A 19346-nucleotide genomic window follows, 5' to 3' on the forward strand; every position below is an offset into this window, starting at 1 on the left:
TAGATGACGTGAAAGCACATTTTGTTTTATACTGTCCTTGAGAACTTTTCTCTATGCATATTCAAAGACATAGCTGTAGAGGTAGTAATGGATCTCTTCAAAGTAACTCCTCAATCAGCTTTCAATTAATTTTTCTTTTTTGTTTCTTCTATTTGATTCTTTTTCTTCTATTTGCTAGGCAAGGAAAGAATATTATCCTCCTTGCATATACTTGTAACAGTTTCTCTATAATGGAATTTTTAAAAAGAATTATTTCTGTAAAAAATTAGTCTTTTTAAAAATTTTTCCAGAGTTATTGTTTCAATTTGGCAATTTATTCATATTCTGTTTGAAAAAGAAAAAAAAAATACTAAAGGAAAGAGATCACTATCCCTGTATAGAGAGAGCCAAATGATTTTCAGCTCCTTAGCTTAGGAAATTCAAAGGTAGATTTTAAGTTTAGCATTGGGAACATACTATATGCATTTATATCATGAACCAACCATGCCTGGTCCCTGTCTGTCCATTTTTCATCACGCTTCACTAGTGTTCTGCAAATTGATGCTTGCTCACGTTATGTACAACTTAATATAGTCAGAGTGGACTCTCCAAGACCATGCTCCAAGAGCTCATGCTCTTCTACTGCCCTGCGTTGGCCTTGCCTAATCACACCATTCAGATTTTTACTGACTTCCTATTCATTTGATATGAAATACTAACACTGACAAAAATCACATAAAACTCAAAGTGTACAACTACAACAGGATATCCTTGGCAAACTGGCAAATGAATATTTTCACTTAAGAGTAGGATTTCTTATAGCAAAAGAAAACCTGAAGTTCTAGAAATTTGACAGCAGTTTCTTTAAATTTGGTAATCGTAATCATCCTAAAATTTCCTTGGCATTACCAGTGATGAATTATAAATCTGAGATACATGTTTTTAAACTATTAATAATAATTTGTTTTAGCCAACCTTGCTAGGGGGAAGTCAGAATTCTTTCTATAAGAAATGGTATCACAAAACTTGCCAGATGAAGACATAATCAAAGATAATGCAGCCAAAGATTGTAGAAGAGAAAGGTAATATACAAATGTATAAGAAATGTAACTGAAATGTTAAATTTGTTTGTTTGGATTTGATGATTTAGTGATGAACCAGATGGCTGTAACATTCTGTTCAGTCTGGTTAAACTTTAGACAGGTTTCTTCCTGTCTCCCTTTCTTAGAGCATTTACTTTAGAAAACTTGCAGTTGTAAATTTTTTCTCTGCCTCTTTAAGACGTAAATCCTCTGTGTCCAGGAATGTTTTTCTCAAAGAAAAATGAAAGCAATCAAGAAAGATAGGGCCCCTGTCTCCCAGTCTCTATGGGAATGTAGGAACCTAACTTATATAAGCAACAATTAGCAAACACATTGACCTAAACACTGACCAACCTCCCCACCAATGTCCTCCAGAGTGCTCTTTCACTATTCAGGACAGTGTTTAATTATCTCCTTGCCTTTTGTTTTGTTTTGTTTTTAGCAGAGTGGAGTTCAATCTCTTCTATTGCAATAGTCTTGAATGAAATCTTCTTTGCTGTTTTTAACAAGTATCCAGTGTGCTTTTTCTTTAACAGTATTTGTCAGTTTTTTAAAATGCATAATTTGTCACAATTGTTCCTCTTTCTAAATAAATATTCTCATTTATACCTAATTTATATTTCTAAGTTTTATTTTATTTGTTGTTTTGTTTTTTCTTAAGGGTTTCTCTCAGTTTTATAAGCTCAAGACTCCCCAAAACTGAATTCACTTTTTCTCCTGCCCTTCACCATGTTTTAAAGTATCTAAAAATATAGTCAGTTTATACTCATCTCATGTCTCTCTTCAACATGCACTCAGGCCTGATACATTTTTGTCCTCACATTTTCATTCACCAAAGTATAACCAATATATCAAGAACTAAATCAACTATCTTTTCTTTTTTTTTGAAAACTGTCTATAAGCCCTCAATTGGAACTAGTCTTTCCTGTAGCTTCATAGCACCTGTTTATAATTTTGTAATGCAATTTATTAGTCTGACAACTAATGGAGTTATTTGCATGTTTCCCCATCTTTTCTTAGGAGAGACTGTAAAAGATTTTACAGGGCATCTGTGTTATCAGTCTTCTTTTTTCAATATATGAAGTTTATTGTCAAATTGGTTTCCATACAACACCCAGTGCTCATCCCAAAAGGTGCCCTCCTCAATACCCATCACCCACCCTCCCCTCTCCCCCACCCCCCATCAACCCTCAGTTTGTTCTCAGATTTTAAGAGTCTCTTATGCTTTGGCTCTCTCCCACTCTAACCTCTTTTTTTTTTTCCTTCCCCTCCCCCATGGGTTTCTGTTAAGTTTCTCAGGATCCACATAAGAGTGAAAACATATGGTATCTGTCTTTCTCTGTATGGCTTATTTCACTTAGCATAACACTCTCCAGTTCCATCCACATTGCTGCAAAGGGCCATATTTCATTCTTTCCCATTGCCATGTAGTACTCCATTATGTATATAAACCACAATTTCTTTATCCATTCATTAGTTGATGGACATTTAGGTTCTTTCCATAATTTGGCTATTGTTGAGAGTGCTGCTATAAACATTGGGGTACAAGTGCCCCTATGCATCAGTACTCCTGTATCCCTTGGGTAAATTCCTAGCAGTGCTATTGCTGGGTCATAGGGTAGGTCTATTTTTATTTTTCTGAGGAACCTCCACACTGTTTTCCAGAGTGGCTGCACCAATTTGCATTCCCACCAACAGTGCAAGAGGTTTCCCGTTTCTCCACATCCTCTCCAGCATCTATAGTCTCCTGATTTGTTCATTTTGGCCACTCTGCGTGAAGTGATACCTGAGTGTGGTTTTGATTTGTATTTCCCTGATGAGGAGCAACGTTGAGCATCTTTTCATGTGCCTGTTGGCCATCCAGATGTCTTCTTTAGAGAAGTGTCTATTCATGTTTTCTGCCCATTTCTTCACTGGGTTATTTGTTTTTCGGGTGTGGAGTTTCGTAAGTTCTTTATAGATTTTGGATACTAGCCCTTTGTCCGATATGTCATTTGCAAATATCTTTTCTCATTCTGTTGGTTGCCTTTTAGTTTTGTTGGTTGTTTCCTTTGCTGTGCAGAAGCTTTTTATCTTCATAAGGTCCCAGTAGTTCATTTTTGCTTTTAATTCCCTTGCCTTTGGGGATGTGTCGAGTAAGAGATTGCTATGGCTGAGGTCAGAGAGGTCTTTTCCTTCTTTCTCCTCTAGGGTTTTGATGGTTTCCTGTCTCACATTCAGGTCCTTTATCCATTTTGAGTTTATTTTTGTGAACAGTGTGAGAAAGTGGTCTAGTTTCATTCTTCTGCATGTTGCTGTCCAGTTCTCCCAGCACCATTTGTTAAAGAGACTGTCTTTTTTCCATTGGATGTTCTTTCCTGCTTTGTCAAAGATGAGTTGGCCATACTTTTGTGGGTCTAGTTCTGGGGTTTCTATTCTATTCCATTGGCCTATGTGTCTGTTTTTGTGCCAATACCATGCTGTCTTGATGATGACAGCTTTGTAGTAGAGGCTAAAGTCTGGGATTGTGATGCCTCCTGCTTTGGTCTTCTTCAAAATTACTTTGGCTATTCGGGGCCTTTTGTGGTTCCATATGAATTTTAGGATTGCTTATTCTAGTTTCGAGAAGAATACTGGTGCAATTTTGATTGGGATCGCATTGAATGTGTAGATAGTTTTGGGTAGTATTGACATTTTGACAATATTTATTCTTCCAATCCATGAGCATGGAATGCTTTTCCATTTATTTATATCTTCTTCAATTTTCTTCATAAGCTTTCTATAGTTTTCAGCATATAGATCTTTTATATCTTTGGTTAGATTTATTCCTAGGTATTTTATGCTTCTTGGTGCAATTGCGAATGGGATAAATTTCTTTATTTGTCTTTCTGTTACTTCATTATTAGTGTATAAGAATGCAACTGATTTCTGTACATTGATTTTGTATCCTGCAACCTTGCTAAATTCATGTATCAGTTCTAGCAGACTTCTGGTGGAGTCTATCAGATTTTCCATGTATAATATCATGTCATCTGCAAAAAATTAAAGCTTGACTTCATCTTTGCCAATTTTGATGCCTTTGATTTCCTTTTGTTGTCTGATTGCTGATGCTAGAATTTCCAACACTATGTTAAACAACAGCAGTGAGAGTGGGCATCCCTGTCATGTTCCTGATCTCAGGGAAAAAACTCTCAGTTTTTCCCCGTTGAGGATGATGTTAGCTGTGGGCTTTTCGTAAATGGCTTTTATGATCTTTAAGTATGTTCTTTCTACCCCGACTTTCTCGAGGGTTTTTATTAAGAAAGGTTGCTGAATTTTGTCAAAGGCCTTTTCTGCATCGATTGACAGGATCATATGGTTCTTATCTTTTCTTTTAATAATGTGATGTATCACATTGATTGATTTGCGAATGTTGAACCAGCCCTGCATCCCAGGAATGAATCCCACTTGATCATGGTGAATAATTCTTTTTATATGCTGTTGAATTCGATTTGCTAGTATCTTATTGAGAATTTTTGCATCCATATTCATCAGGGATTGTTATCAGTCTTTGTATCATCTTCATTTCCTTAAAGAGTAGACACAGGAAAATCTGTTGAAATAAATTGCTGCAACATGATTTTCTTAGATTTAATTTGAAACCTGATTCTCATGAAAAAAAAAAAAAATTGAAAATCTCCCAGGATAATAAGTTACTTAGAGAGAAAAGTAATAATTGAGAGAAGAATATTCATGAAATCCCATCATGTATCTCAGGGAGATAACCTCCTTTGATGGCAAAGGGAACTCAAACACTTCCTGTTCTTTTGAAACTTTCCCTGACTTTTATAGGCAGATTTAATCTTATCTCTTAATCTCTTGGCATGCTGAGTATCACCCTAGCTATCTGACTTCCCTACTAAACTAGAAATCCTCCAGATCATGGAGAAAGTTCTTATTTGTCTTTTTATAATTGGTGCCTAGCATAGGTCTTTTCAAATAATGAAGTGCTAATTCTGAAAAGAAGGAAAGAAAAGAAGGGAAGAGGTTGGGTTGAAAGAAAGAAGGGAAGAAAACAGAAAAAGACAGAGACATAAAGACACATTTCCCTAAAGTAGTCAGATGTATCCCCAGGCCTGTCTGATCTTCAAGCTATGGTTTCTTTTTTAGGTCCCAATGTTTCCTAACCCAGGACAAAGATCCAGCTGCAGAGAAGACCCAATTCTGTCGAGAAGTAAGAAAGAAAAAAAGAATGCAAGCACTCATGAAGACAATGAATCATCTCCTTTTCCCATGTAAATTACACAGTAATCAACATAAATAGGCTTAATAAAAGATGTATAAAGAAGTTGCTTTGAAAAAATTCAAATAAGCTGCTTCTCACCACTTGATACACAAATACAACTCAAAATGTTTTATCTTAAAACACAGAATACTTCTCCACATCCAGTGACACACCCTAGAAAAACATGTTGTCTTCTCACGTGCATTTGCAAATCTTTCTTTTACTGTTATGTGTCTGTGTAATCTTTTCCAGTGGCATAATTTATTTGAATATAAATTCTCACCAAAATTAATACTTACTTATGAAATTTAGAACATACAAGTGAACAAAAAGAAATCTAAGACTACTCAAAATGATTCAATCTAGAAAACTCTGTTAGGATTCTGTTACAGTAATTAGACTAAAGAGCTGATAGTAGAAACAGAAATGGATATAATCATGATATATATGATTGTGTAGTTTTTCTGTATTGATAGAATATTATGATAGAGTAGAAATGAAAGGTAGGAATCAAAGAAAGCTCATGTTTTTGGCATAAGCAGCTGAGTTTATGGTGGTAGTTCCTTTTTTGGGGGAGAAAAAAGTTTAGTAACGGACACATCAAGAATTTCGTGTTTTGATGACGTTCCATTTAAAATTTCCAATATACAAGTCAAGATGTCAAGTAAGAAGTCTCATATTTGAATTGATAGTTAAAGGTAAAATAATCAAGGCTGGTCATTTGAAATCACTGGAGGAGTAACTTAAAATAATATTTTGTTTTTAAGATTGCTTAAATATGAGAATATTTTTTTAAATAGGAGGCTATCATTCATTCAGTTCCTTTTTTTAATGTTTATTCTTGAGGAGAGAGAACAACTGGGATAGGGACAGAAAGAGGGGGACAGAGGATCTAAAGCAGGCTCTGTGGTGACAGCAGACAGCTCTATGTGGGGTTTGAACTCATGAGATCATGACCTGAGCTGAAGTTGGATGCTCAACTGACTGAGCCACCCAGGCATCCCTCCTTTTTGATAGTATACTATATATTGTTCAATTGACAATCATTCTTATTTTATAGTTTTGAAAATTAAAAAATAATAATAATAAAATTGTTATTTTTGAATGCTGATGCCCTCATTCTGGTTTTCTGAAAAATTCTACTTTGATACTAAAAAAAAAAAAAAAGTATGTATATATTGAAAATAGTCATATGCAGTTGACTTGCCAGGACAGTTACTTTTCTTCTTTGTTTCTTTATTTTTAACATTTTTTTTTATTATTTATTTTTTCAGAGACACGGCACTGGTGGGGGACGGGCAGAGATACAGAGAGGGAGACACAAAATCCAAATCAGGTTCCAGGCTCTGAGCTGTCAGCACAGAGCTCAGCATGGAGTTCAAGCTCACAAACTGAACCATGAGATCATGACCTGAACTGAATGAAGTCATGTGCTTAACCTACTGAGCCACCCAGGTGCCCCTCCTCTTTGTTTCTAAAAGCACATTTTATGTTTTAGAATACTGTAACCAGCTTTTAATGGGTTATATACATTGTTTCATATGAGAAAACAGGTATCACATTAAATTGTAGTGAGCCACTGAGCTGTTTGATATTACATAGCTCTGTTAATTTAATCTGCAAGTAATTATTATACTACATGTTATGAGCCAGATACTCAGATGAATGCCTTGGGGTATTAAAAAATAACTACTCTTGGGGCGCCTGGGTGGCTCAGTCCGTTGAGTGTCTGACTTCGGCTCAGGTCACGATCTCACAGTTTGTGGGTTTGAGCCCTGCGTCGGGCTCTGGGCTGACAGCTCAGAGCCTGGAGCCTGCTTTGGATTCTGTGTCTCTCTCTCTGTCTCTCTGCCCTTTCCCCACTCATGCTCTGTCTCTCTCTGCCTCTCAAAAATAAACTTAACAAAAAAATTTAAAGAAATAACTACTCTTAAATTATACTAGTTACCTCACTAATTTACTAGAGCAAGAGACTGAGGCATATATATTCTTCCAAAGAGGTACATTCTGTAGAAGAGCACAGTTAAGTTCTATAAGAGGTCTGAAGATAAAGGGTAAATTTGAATAACTATTTATTGTAATAGTACACTTATTTTTGTCTTGGACAGGACACTGCATTCAAAAAATATTAATATCAATGTACTGGTTGAATATCTTATGGTAGACTAAGCCTCATAAAGCTATCAGAATTTCCCATATTCAGAGTGACCATTATTGTAGATTACCGACATATTTGTACAAAAGTATATTCCCCGTTTCGATCTCATGACTGTTTCTAATCTTGGGTTATTTGATGATGTCATAGCCTAGGGTCTGTGATATCTGAATTGATTACTGAGGAAAAAAGGATCCATAGTGATAACATGCATAGTAAACTAAAGGAATAGTCTGCTGATTACACAGAAGAAAATTTCTATTTACATGCAAATATGTTTGTAATCAGCAGTGATAGGAAAGGAAATGTATTCCAGTTTTCATTTTCCTAACTTTCCCTAAGCCCCTACCTCAGAAAATGTTTCCTCATATCAATGACAAAGCCTATCTCATTTAACAAAGTTATAGGCATATTTATTTTACTTGAAACAAAGCATATTAATGAGTCTTACCTTTTCTTATTTCTTTCTCAGTGTAGTTCTTTAACTTTCGGATTATCTGTAGCTGGAATTATTTCCTGGTCAATGTTTTAGTCTTGGTACAACAGCTTTCTAAAAATAATACCTCAAAGCCTTACTTTTGTTCCTTTTAAAAGGGGGGCTAATACTGACTACGCAGGTTATTCCGGCCATACCACCCTAAACACAACTAATGTCGTCAGGCTTAATTTTTAAAATGTGTATTTTAGTAACTGAGCACTTGATATGTCATGTAAGTTCAAAATTGGTGGTTGTTTTACAAAGAAAGTGAAGTGCAATAGGGAGAAAGCTACAACGTTAGCATAATTCTAGAAATATGAAATTGGATGTTCATAAACATTTAAAGGCAAGGAACTTTTCACTAGCAATCACATCCCAGAAAAAAAAAAAATGTCAAATGATCTTATTCCTGATTTAAAATCTGGATGAAATCCTGAGGAAAAAATTCCACCTTCAACTTGTATTTAGGAAATCCATAAGGATTCATTTCTTTGACAAATGACATTAAGCATGGTCATTATTCTAAATTCCTTTATCCGAGATAACACAAGGTAAATATTTCACTGGTATGAGGCTAAACAACCACAGGCTAACGTGGATTAGAGGGGCGCCTGGTGGCTCAGTCAGTTAAGCATCTGACTCTTGGTTTTGGCTCAGGTCAGGATCTCACCGTTCAGTTTGTGAGGTCGGAGTTCGGCTCCAGCCCTGCTTTGGGTGTTGAGCTTTGCGCTGACAGCTGGGAACCTGCATGGGATTCTCTCTCTCCCACTCTCTCTGTGTCCCTCCCTTGCTTGCACTTTCTGTCTCTCAAAATAAATAAATAAATTTAAAAAAATAAAGTGGATTAGAAATACTTAGAGACAAGACAAAGTTGTCAAAAATGGTTTAGGGACCTTTTCTGTTAGTCTGTGGGGCAAACATATTTTCAAAATAATACTAGCTTCAACAAATTTTGCTGAGACAAATGGATAATAATGCAAAATTAGGAACTTGAAAACCTACTTCAGAGCATACACTAAGATGAACTCTACATGGATCATAGACCTAAATGTTAAGAGCTGAAATAGTCAAACTCTTAAAATAGATGTGTAAATCCGGATGACCTTATTTTATTTTATTTTATTTTATTTTATTTTATTTATTTATTTATTTATTTTAATTTTTGGATGACCTTATTTTAGGCAATGATTTCCCAGATATGATACAAAAAGCACAAACAATGGAGAACGTTTGTAAGTCGAAGGGAAACAAAATCTTTAAAAACACGTGCTTTCGAAGGACGCTACTTAAGAAAGTGGACAGACAACCCAGAGACAAAGAGAAAGTATTTGCAAATCATAGATCTGATAAAGGAGGATAGTAGTCAAACTTCTCCAGAGAAACAGAATCAACAGGATGGGTGTATATGCAGAGATTTATTTTAAGGAACTGGCAACATGATTGTGAAGCCTACAGGGTAGATTTTCAGGCTGGAGACTCAGGGAAGAGTTGTAGTTTGAGTCCAAAAGGCAGACTTGCTGACAAAATTCCTTTTTGCTTAGGAGAAGCCTGTCTCTGTTCTGTTATGGCCTTCATCTAAGTGGATGAGGTCCATTCAATTATGGAAAGTAATCTGCTTTACTCAAAGCCCACCAATTTAAATGTTAACCTCATCCAATAAAACACCTTCATGGGAACCTCTAGAATAATGTTTGACCAAATCTGGGCATAGTGGCTCAGTCTGATTGACATATAAAATTAACATCACAAGGACTTATATCCAGAATATATAAAAAACTTACAACTGACCAATAAAGACACAAATGACCTAACTAAAAAGTGGGCAAAGAGCATAAATACACATTTCTCTAAATAAGACATATGAATGGATAATAATTATATAAAAAGATGATCAGGGGCGCCTGGGTGGCTCAGTCGGTTAAGCGTCCGACTTCGGCTCAGGTCATGATCTCACGGTCCATGAGTTCGAGCCCCACGTCAGGCTCTGTGCTGACAGCTCAGAGCCTGAAGCCTACTTCCGATTCTGTGTCTCCCTCTCTCTGACCCTCCCCTGTTCATGCTCTGTCTCTCTCTGTCTCAAAAATAAATGTTAAAAAAAGGGAAAAAAAAAAAGAAAAAGATGATCAACATCATTAGTCAGTATAGAAGCATAAATTAAAATTGAGATAACATACATGATAGACTGGCTTTAAAAAAAGGAAAAAAAAAGACAAGAACAAGAATAAGTGTTGGTAAGAATGTGTATAAACTGTAGCCATTATACATTGGTGGTGAATGTATAACAGTGAAACTGCTGTGGAAACAATTTGTCAGTTCCTCAAAATGTTACATAGAGTTACCAATGACCCAGCATTTCCACTTGGAGGTATGAATGAAGGAGCACCCAGGGGACTCAGTCTGTTAAGCCTCTGACTCTTGCTTTTGGCTCAGGTCATAATCTCTTCGTTCCTGAGATCAAGCTTGCCCCGAAGTGGGCTCTGAGCTGACAGCATAGACCCTGCTTGGGATTTTCTCTCTCCCTCTCTCTGCCCCTTTCCTGCTCATACGTGCATGCATGCAGGTGCGTGTGTGTGTGCTCTCGCTCTTTCTCTCTCTCTCACTCTCTCTCAATAAACATTAAAAAAAAAAAAAAGGAATGAAGTACTGGCATATGTTGCAACACGGATGGGCCTCTAATAGAGTATAAGTGAAAGAAGCCAGTGACAAAAAAGCCATATATCTTATGATACTGTTTATATAAAATGTCCTGAATAAGCAATTCTATAAAGACAAAGACAATTACTGGTTGCAAAATACTGTGGGGAGGAAAATAGAGAGGGATGAAAATGGATATAAGGTTTCTTTTTGTGTTGATGGAAATGTTCTGAAATTAAGATTTTAGTGATTATTGCATAATTTTGTAAATATACCGCAAAACATTGAATTGTACACTTCAAACAGGTGAACTTTGTGGTATGTAAAAAAAAACCTGTTAAATAAAGACAAAGATATCATTTGTCTTTTTTATTCTTATTCTTTAACAAGTCTACAATGGGATTTTCTAGAGGTCACATAAGCTATCGTCACAGATTAATATGAGCAGAAATGAGAACATATAAGAATCCTGATGTCTTCTATTAATCCATATCAAAAGAGATTGGTAAAAAAACAAAACATGATTTTGAGAATGTAAAACAATATCTTGAAAAATACACTCATTTTTTCATGAAATTCTGTTGTTTTTGGTTTACATACTTTTATTAATGGACTTTAATACACATCTTTAAATGTTCTAAATTTCAATATCTAAAACAGAAAATATCTAAAGGTGTAATCCACATAAGCCAAAGTGCTTCGGAATCTTCAAAGATTTTTAAAGAGTGTAAAGGGAACTTGAAAGAAAAAAAATATCTGAAAACTGCCGAAGCAGGGAAATAAGTAAACAAATAAATGGTTGAGATAGTGCAGGAGTGTCACCATTTCGGATGCGATGACAGGAAGATGAATGCAAACTGTATTGTAGAAAACTCCTCTTTCCCCCATGTATCCTGATGCCTAAATATTGCAATGAAATTTTCTGATGATTAGAGAAAGATGAAAATGTGAAAAGGGAAATTATTTTTAGTTTTGTTTTGATTTGACTTAGTTGAATGATCATAGCGCCAATCGAGCAAAGAGTGCCATTTTTTCAGACATCTTTGTTTTGCAAAAGCTCTCCATGAAATAATTAATGGTAATAAAGCACTTTGAAAATGAATCCATGAAACTGTTGTCTTTGTGATCAAAAGTAGTTGTGCTTATAAACTGACTAAAAGAGCCCATTTCAAGGTCAGCTTGAGAGAGATTTTCCAGCTAAGAGAGAGATTTTCTGAGAAACTGAGTGCTAAGTTTAGTCAAAAGATCATTCCAGGGGCGCCTGAGTGGCTCAGTCGGTTGAGTGTCTGACTTCGGCTCAGGTCATGATCTCACAGTTCCTGAGTCCGAGCCCCGCGTCGGGCTCTGTGCTGACAGCTCAGAGGCTGGAGCCTGCTTCAGATTCTGTGTCTCCCTCTCTCTCTGCTCCTCCCCTGCTCACATTCTGTCTCTCTCTCAAAAATAAATAAAGATTAAAAAAATTAAAAAAAAGATCATTCCATTAAGAAATACACACCTTATGTGGAAATATGCAGCAGAGAAAAGAACCTTTATCATGATTTCTAACATCTCTTGTTCTTTTCTATTATAGAATCATAGGCAAATTCTAATAAAACACTGATGAAATTTCAGATTGAGGCTTGACTTTGCCACTTAAAAATTCTGATTTAAACTGTACTCCACTATGTCCCAACCCGAGAATTGATGAAAATAATGAACATCTTATAAAGATGGTGAGAGAATTCAATAAAAAGTTCAATTCAACAAATATTATTTTTCTTTACAGTCTGCTTCCCATTACACAGATGGAATGGTCAAGCCGTAAAGGATTATTAACTTGCTGAGGATGATACAGATGCTAATAGGTGTCAGCATAGGTACTAGTTCAAATCTTCTCTCCGTCTCCCTCTCCCTGTCTTATTTTAGAGAGGGAGAGAGAGAGCACAAACAGGGGAGGGGCAGAAGGAGAGAGAGAGCACAAACAGGGGAGAGGCAGAAGGAGAGAGAGAGCACAAACAGGGGAGGGGCAGAAGGAGAGAGAGAGCACAAACAGGGGAGAGGCAGAAGGAGAGAGAGAGCACAAACAGGGGAGAGGCAGAGGGAGAGAGAGAGAGAATCTTAAGCAGGTTCCATGCTCAGCTTAGAGCCAGACTAGGAGCTCGATATCATGACCTAGGATCATGACCTGAGCTGAATCAAGAGTTGGATGCTCAATCAACTGAGACACCCAGACGCTCCAGTTCAAATCTTCTTTCAAATACCCCAGCTGTCTTATGATACCACACTTTATTTTGTTGGAGGAGGTCACTGAGAGGATATGACTGCGAAATGTCCCACAGGCTGGAGTTGAGTAATCAGAAGCTCCTCGCCCTTTCCCTGTACTTGGAATATGCATTATTATCACCGTTCCCATAGCCAGGGCTGTTTCAAGGACATAGCCTTGAAACAGTAAGGTACTGTTGAGAACTTCTGGACTGATAACATGAATGAACCCAATTAAAGCCTCTACATAAACTTTTATAATTCTGCTGGCAGGTGCAGAGATCTACTCATCTGAAGGTCACCCAAGAGAAGCCCGTAAGTAAATTCAATTGGTTGCTAATATCATTGTAGAAGTGTTGTTATAAAAAAAAAAATCCCAATTCTATAAGATATAGATCTGAAAATCTGGTCATTTTTTTCCTGTGTTACCTCAAGGCAATAAGTGTCTGGAGTTTAATTATGGCTGCCCTCTTTGAGTGAAGTGATTTCTCACAACGATTTCTGGAACAGTTGGGTTCTCTGAGACCCTTTCAAGGAATTCATGAGGTCAATACTGTTTTCATCGTAATACTAAAGTGTTACTTTTTTCTCTGGGTTGATATCTGCACTATTGTACCAAAAACAACAGTGGGTAAAAATGTTGCCTTGAGCAGGAATCAACATAGAGGTACTGCTATGAGTAGCCCTCATTTTCACGCTATACACACAATTTTAAAAACCTGGTTTCAGTTTCAAATGTTCTTGTTGAGGGGCACCTGGATGGCTCAGTTGGTTAGGTGTCCTACTTCAGCTCAGATCATGATCTCACGGTTGGTAAGTTCAAGCCCCGTGTCGGGCTCTGTGCTGACAGCTCAGAGCCTCCAGCCTGCTTCGGATTCTGTGTCTCCCTCTCTCTTTCTGCCCCTCCCCCACCTGCACTCTCTCTTTCTCTCTCTCTCTTTCTCAAAAATAAATACACTTTAAAAAATGTTCTTGTTGAAGCATTAAAAATACTAATTTTATTGGGGTGCCTGGGCAGCTCAGTCGGTTAAGTGTTGGACTTCAGCTCAGGTCATGATCGCACAGCTCTGAGTTCACGATCCACGTTGGGCTCTGTCCTGAGAGCTGAGAGCCTGGAACCTGCTTCAGATTCTTTTAGTCTCTCTCTTCCCCTCCCCTGCTTATGCACTGTCTCTCTCTCTTTCTCTGTCTCTCTCAAATATAAACATTAAACAAATTGTAATGCTAATTTTATTAAAGCCCATCCCTTGTCTATGTATTTTTTTTAATTTTTTTAATGTTTATTTATTTTTGAGACAGAGACAGAGCATGAACAGGGGAGGGGCAGAGAGAGAGGGAGACATATGTATTTAATATTCTGTGTAACAAACTGAGAAATGTGCACAAAGTGCCTCTGCGGTATACCCCTCTACCATGGTATACCCCTCTACCATGTTCGTCTTGATGAAAAACACTTGTACGATTTTTAGAGTTTCACCGGACTAGTTGCTCTATTCACGGAACACCATTTTAATAGAAAGAAAGACTGACAGACAAACTGTGCTTATTCAGACTGGGTGTCTGGCAGACATTTTCTCTAAAGTGAACAATGACAGTCTGCCATTTCAAGGAAAATAACTAATAGTGTTTGATAGGAAATGCCTTAATCTTTGGAATACCTGCATAACTTAGTATATCAATATTTTCCAAATAAGCTAAGTCAAGGTAAAAAACCACGCATGAGTATGAGATTCATTCAAAAGAAAGATTAAAAAATGATGAAAGGTTCTAATCACTGATACAATTTGACATTCCAAATTGAAACAAACCTTTAGGAAGCTACCTACCACTTACTACTTGAAACTAATTTTCTTGTAGAACAGAGAAAGACAAGTAATGTTTATTTGTGAGCAGCATATTTTTATTCATATTAATAATAGATTGAATAGCCAAATAGACTTGTGTAATTATTGTCCACATTAAAGACTGTATGTTATTCTTCCTAAAACAAAATTGATTAGTTTGTGTAGATACGATGCAACTGTATTTGGTTTATAAATTACCTTATCTATTTGTCACAAGGTATGTCCACTTATCTTGAAACATATATTTGTATATATAGTACCCTATAATTGATACATAAACATATACTTCGTCTTGAGAGGGCATATGAATAAAAGTGATTATAGCTGCTTTAACATTCAGATGGAAATTTGTGAAAGTTATGTCATCTGTTCCCTTTCAGCTCTTCAAAGTCAGATGAGGTGTTTGTTTAAATGCAGATTTCTAGTCTTGGTACAGAAACAAATGAGCCCCTTTATGAGGATGCTTGCAAGATTATTTTCAACTTACTCCTTTTTTTTCATTTCATTTTAACAAAGAAAAGATATACTTACAAGTAATTAGATTTGGTTTTAGTTAATTGGGCATTTTTAGTCATGCAGTTGATGTCTATCTTTTTAAAGTTGTCATTTCCAGAAACAGGACTTCCCCATAGCAAATGGGTATAAAATCTTGATATGCAACATTATCCTTGTTTCTGGAAGCACTTGCTGTAACTATCTTTATACTTTAGGTGGGTTTTTTTTCTTTATTATAGTACTATTGCATTTTTTAGTGTTACATTGTGCATATGAAACTACCTGCTTGTTAGAAACAATGCAGAGAGGTGCTCCTGGGTGGCTCAGTCCCTTAAGCATCTGGCTCTTGGTTTTGGCTCAGATTAAGATCTCACTGTTCATTTTGTGGGGTCAAGAGGGTTTGCTTGGGATTCTCTGTCTCTGCTCCTTCCCCGTTCCCTCTCTCAAAGTAAATTAACTTTAAAAAATGCATAGATATATGCAGTGAAGAGGGAAATCTCCATATACTCTACACTCCAATTTCCTTCCAAAATAATAATTCCAGTTATTAGACAAGTACATTACATTCAAAATTTTGTTTTTCAAAGTCCTTGGTTGCTGTTTTATTTTTAAGTATTAAAACTGTAAAGTTTCAGAACTCTTCTATTAGAAGTGAATTTATACACATCTAGTTTAAAATGAAAATAGGAAAAAATAAACATATGAAAAATAGATTATCATCATGAATTTCCACCATCCACTATTAATATTTGCTAGTAGTTTGACATCTATTCTTCTTGTCATTTTCTATGAATAGTCCATTCTAAAAATGAGCCAACAAATACATGCATACTTACGCATGAAAGCCAAATAGTCTTTGACATCTTCTCACTTACTCATGTAGTTGGGTTCCCAACCTCTCACACAACACTCAGGTGATTTTCTTTTTTAGCTTGTTGATGTGATGGATGACATTAATTGATTTTTGCATGTTCGGTCAGCCTCCTCTACTTGGGGTAAGCCCCACTTGGTCATGACATATAATTATTTTTAAGCATTGCTGGATTTGATTTGCTAATATTTTGTTGAGGATTTTTGCATCCATGTTCATGAAAAATATCGGTGTGTAGTTTTGTTTGTTTGCTTGTAATGACTTTGGTTTTGGTATTAGGGTAATGCTGATCTCATTTGGTTAGGGAATATTCCTTCTACTTCCGTCCTCTGAAGAAATTGGTAGAAAACTGGTAAAATTTTGTCCTTAAATGTTTGATAGAATTTACAGTGAAGCTATCTGGACCTGGTATTTTTTTTTTTTTGCAAATGCTATTAATTTTGATTCAATTTATTTAATTGAATTTATTCAATTTGTTTAATAGATATGATAGTTTATTTATTCTTGTGTGGGTTTCAAGGAATTGATCCATTTCATCTAGGTTATCAAATTTGTGGGCACAGCGTTGTTCACAGAATTTCTTTGTTAACCTTTTAATGTCCATAAGATATGTAGTGATGATCCTCTCTCATTTCTGATATTAGCAGTCTGTGTTATTCCTTTTTCTTCATTTAGAGATTTATTGATATTTTTAAGGAAACAGCTTTTTGTTTCATCGATATTCTTTATTGATTTCCTATTTTCAGTATTATTGATTTCATTTCTCTTAGCATTTCTTTTTTTCTGCTTATTTTGCATTTAGTTTACTCTTGTTTTTCTAGTTTCCTACAGTGGAAACTTAGGGTATTGATTTTGGATCTGTCTTCCTTTCTAATACTTGCATTCAATGCTACACATTTCCCTCTAGGCACTGCTTTTACCACATCTCATAGATTTTGAGAAGTTGTGTTTTTATTTTCATTTAGCTCAAAATATTTTAAAACTTCTCTTGATATTTCTTCATTGACCCATGTATTATTTGGAAGTTGTGTTGCTTAGTTTGGAATTTTCCAGTTATAGTTCTGCTGCTGATTTCTAGTTTAATTCAATTTTGATCTCAGAGCAGATATTGTATGACCTATTATTTCAAATCTGTGAAGGGGGGTTTTATAGCCCAGAATGTGGTCTATCTTGATTAATCTTCCATGTGAGCTTAAGAAGAATGTGTATTCTGCTGCTGTTGGATGAAGTAGTCTGTGAATGTTAGTTATTTCCAGTTGATTGATGGTGTCATTAAGGTGATTGTCCTTGATTTCTCTTTCACTTTTTAAGGATAATTTTGCAGTACTAGGTTAGTGGTTCTGTTTTGTTTTGTTTTCTCTCAGCACTTTAAATATTTCACTACATACTCTTCTTGCTTACATAATTTCTAAGTAGAAGTCAGGTGTAATTTTATTTCTGTTTCTCTATATAAAATGTGTTGGTTTTTTCCTCTGACTTCTTTCAGTACTTTATCTTTGACTCCTTGTAAAGTTATGTCTAAGTACATAACTTTGACATAATGATATGTCTAAGTACAATTTCTTGGCATTTATTCTATTAAGTGTTCTCTGAGCTTCCTGGATTTTTGGTTTGGTGTCTGACATCAATTAGGGGGAAAAAACATTTCTTATTGTTTCAAATATTTCTTCTGTTTCCTTTTTTCCCCCTTCTCTTTCTGGTATGTGTTGATTGATTAATTACAGTTGTCCCACAGTCCTTGGATACCCTGTTGTTTTTGGGGTGTGTGTGTGTGTGTGTGTGTGTTTAATTTTTTGATTTTGGAAGTTACTATTGACATATCCTCAAGCTCAGAGTTTCTTTCCTAGTAAAGACTTAGTATTACTAAGTCTTTTGAAGGTATTCTTCATTTTGATTATGGTGTTTTTGATCTCTAGCATTTATTTTTGGTTCTTTCTTAGTATGTCCATCTCTCTGCTTGCATTGGACATCTCTTCTTGCATACCATTTACTTTATTCATTAAATCCCTTCACATATTAATCATAGTAGTTTTAAATTCCCAGTCTGATAATTCCAGCATTCCTGCCATATCTGGTTCTGATAACTTGATTTGTCTCTTCAAATTGTGCTTTTGACTTTGGTATTCCTTCTAATTATTTCCTGATAGTTGACATGAACTACCAAGTAAAAGGAAGAGCAAATAGGCCTTTAGTAATGTGAAGGTGAGATTTGAGGTGAGGGAATTATTCTGTAGTTTTATGATTAGATCTCAGTCTTAGTGAGTCTGTGCCTCCAAACTATGAATTTCACAAGTGTTTTTCAGTTTTTTTTCCTACCCCCTTATGTGGGATGGTTAGAGTGGGCTGGAACTGGTTATTTCCCTTCCCCAATTAGCTCTGACAAGACTCTAGTAGGTTAGGATCTGATTTACTAGTTCCTCCTGAGAACATCTCTTGTTAAGAACAGAGCACCCTGGTGTTTTCAAATATACCTTTTCTCCTTGCCCTTGGAAAAAACATTGTTGATTTCCCCACCTGTGTATCTTTTTACTTGTTATTATAGGGTGGCAACCTCTGAGCTCCTAATATATAGAGCCAGAGATGAGAATGATGGCCTCTTCTGATTTCATGTTTTTTTTTTTCAAAGAATGTCAAAAGCTAAAGTCCATCTATTATGAATGTTTCAGAAAAATGGGTTTTCAAAGTATAAGATCAACATGTATGAGATAGAACATTTTAAATCCACATAGATATTCACCACTAAGACATATGGTGGCCCTCTGACTCTGGGTTTTATAGACCTTTGTATCAAGAATAATAATGCATTAGAAAGGTGTATTGTAGCTGGTGTGGATATGTTACAAACTGTCCAGTTCCTGATGTATAATGAACTGTTCTTTACCAGAGAGACTGCATGTTTACAATACTCAATTAATACATCTGGCTGACTTTAATTGCATTAGCTTTGTCGCACCAGAGGTGGCATAACTTTCATGTGAGATAATTAGGTTTGCTCAATTTAAACAGACACATTAATGCAGCTCAGCAAGGCTCAATTAAATCTGTTTTCAAAGCAAAATCACAATGCGAGGCATTGTGGGTAATGTTATGTAAATTGTCATACTGGCAGAGAAACTGAGTAAGGTTTCTGCAGTGCCTATTGGCACAAAATGAATTTCTCCATTTGGAATATCAAGGCAAAAACAGCAAGATGACTGTGTTGTGATTTCCCCCTTTTAGTGCTTATCAAAGTAATACAGCTGTTGGCCTTGTCAAATGAATGGATTTTTTTCACTTTGGTCTTTAAGTAATTTTTTAAAAGTTTTTATTTTAACCAGAGTATCT

The sequence above is a fragment of the Panthera onca genome, chromosome B4 (assembly GCF_046562875.1).
Source record: "Panthera onca isolate mPanOnc1 chromosome B4, mPanOnc1 haplotype 2, whole genome shotgun sequence".
Classification (NCBI taxonomy): domain Eukaryota; kingdom Metazoa; phylum Chordata; class Mammalia; order Carnivora; family Felidae; genus Panthera; species Panthera onca.